The sequence below is a fragment of the Physeter macrocephalus genome, chromosome 9 (assembly GCF_002837175.3).
Source record: "Physeter macrocephalus isolate SW-GA chromosome 9, ASM283717v5, whole genome shotgun sequence".
Taxonomy (NCBI): domain Eukaryota; kingdom Metazoa; phylum Chordata; class Mammalia; order Artiodactyla; family Physeteridae; genus Physeter; species Physeter macrocephalus.
In genome coordinates this window covers 15,909,829-15,912,497 of record NC_041222.1, presented here as the reverse complement: position 1 = coordinate 15,912,497, position 2,669 = coordinate 15,909,829, and positions in this window count along the sequence as shown.

Below are 2,669 nucleotides of genomic sequence, written 5' to 3'. Positions count from 1 at the left end.
CGGTACGCGGGCCTCTCACTGCTGCGGCCTCTCCCATTGCGGAGCACAGGCTCCGGACGCGCAGGCCCAGCGGCCATGGCTCACGGGCCCAGCCGCTCTGCGGCATGTGGGATCCTCCCGGACCGGGGCACGAACCCGCGTCCGCTGCATCGGCAGGCGGACTCGCAACCACTGTGCCACCAGGAAAGCCCGTAAGGACTATTTTTATTGCCTGTGAATGTTCTGCTAGAGTTAGCGGTGTTAGAACCGGAACAGATGAGAATTTCTGAAACAGTGTTGCGTACATTTGGCATGGTGAGCAGTGTGCATCACGGGCGTGAACGGTAGTAAGTTACTCCTTTTTCTCCAAACGTTGCTTCTTTTAACATAATGTTTTTGTCAGTATCTAGGCCGTTTCATTTATTTTTCTTTATGGTGCTTAACTGACCTCTGTCTTTTAGTTATTTTCTTTGGAAGAAATGAGAATGTTATCTCTTTTTGGTGAGTCTAGAAGAAAGCTCAGTTCGTTTTGACAACAGTTTTGTGGCTGACGCTGGGGTAAGGTTAACAATCTCTTTCATGCTTTTAATACCAGAACCAGACCTTTATTACTCTACGTAAACTAACAGGAAGTCAGAGTATAGGTATACCCAGAATTGTGTAACTAAAGAAGCCTTTTCCTAGTATAGCAAAATGTAAACTTTAGAATCTAGGTGTGTTCACTGTATAATTCAACTTTTCTGTGTGTCTGAAAATTTTCACAAAATAATAGAAAAAGTAGAAGAAGAATATCTATAATTAAGTGCCCAGCGTTGACAGGCTGCAAGTGCTTTGTGACTACTCTTTGCTGTGGATTAATGAACATGGTGGATTAATGAACATGGTAACTTACATGTCATTTTAATATATTATAGTGCTCTTGCTATGGATAATAGTAAAGGGACCCATGCTGATGGGTGGGAAATAGAAGTAAATGTGTTGCTGATAATGGTGTGACTTTGCCTGGATGTTCACTTTCCTTGAAATATATTGAAGCAGCAAAAAAGAATTTGTGTGAATACAAATTACTATCAATTACTCTCTCTCTGAGCAAGATGGAACTTTATTCATTTGGAATAGAAGCAGGTGAGAGCAGACTTTCCAAATTGAAGGCCAAGTCAAAGGTGAATTCGTGGGGAAAAGTGCTGTGTATGGGCAAAGAAGAAACTCCTGGGAGTTGTAAATGCTGAATTTGGGGGAAAGATTCTGTCAAGTTCTAGAGAAGAGTATATAATTCTTCCCCCAAATTTGGCCTCTTCCCAAAGCAAATTCATGCAAGAAGCTAAAAGCCTCAGTTATTTAGTTTGTTCCATGGAATCAGCTTTGTTCAGATGCTCCAGACTTTTTCTCCAAACGTTGCTTCTTTTAACATAATGTTTTTGTCAGTATCTAGGCCGTTTCATTTATTTTTCTTTATGGTGCTTAACTGACCTCTGTCTTTTAGTTATTTTCTTTGGAAGAAATGAGAATGTTATCTCTTTTTGGTGAGTCTAGAAGAAAGCTCAGTTCATTTTGACAACAGTTTTGTGGCTGACGCTGGGGTAAGGTTAACAATCTCTTTCATGCTTTTAATACCGGAACCAGACCTTTATTACTCTACGTAAACTAACAGGAAGTCAGAGTATAGGTATACCCAGAATTGTGTAACTAAAGAAGCCTTTTCCTAGTATAGCAAAATGTAAACTTTAGAATCTAGGTGTGTTCACTGTATAATTCAACTTTTCTGTGTGTCTGAAAATTTTCACAAAATAATAGAAAAAGTAGAAGAAGAATATCTATAATTAAGTGCCCAGCGTTGACAGGCTGCAAGTGCTTTGTGACTACTCTTTGCTGTGGATTAATGAACATGGTGGATTAATGAACATGGTAACTTACATGTCATTTTAATATATTATAGTGCTCTTGCTATGGATAATAGTAAAGGGACCCATGCTGATGGGTGGGAAATAGAAGTAAATGTGTTGCTGATAATGGTGTGACTTTGCCTGGATGTTCACTTTCCTTGAAATATATTGAAGCAGCAAAAAAGAATTTGTGTGAATACAAATTACTATCAATTACTCTCTCTCTGAGCAAGATGGAACTTTATTCATTTGGAATAGAAGCAGGTGAGAGCAGACTTTCCAAATTGAAGGCCAAGTCAAAGGTGAATTCGTGGGGAAAAGTGCTGTGTATGGGCAAAGAAGAAACTCCTGGGAGTTGTAAATGCTGAATTTGGGGGAAAGATTCTGTCAAGTTCTAGAGAAGAGTATATAATTCTTCCCCCAAATTTGGCCTCTTCCCAAAGCAAATTCATGCAAGAAGCTAAAAGCCTCAGTTATTTAGTTTGTTCCATGGAATCAGCTTTGTTCAGATGCTCCAGACTTCAAGAGGAAACTTGCAGAGGACTTTCTCTGATAAATGAAAGCACATTTTAAATTGACTTTTTTTAAAAAGAGGCAGGAGCTAATGTTTTTATTATGTCTTTATGAGTATAGCTTGGTGTAATTTCTTAGCATTGCCACGTATTTTATTTTATTTTATTTTTTTAACATCTTTATTGGAGTATAACTGTTTTACAATAGTGTGTTAGTTTCTCCTTTACAACAAAGTGAATCAGTTATACATATACATATGTTCCCATATCTCTTAATTCTTGCGTCTCCCTCCCT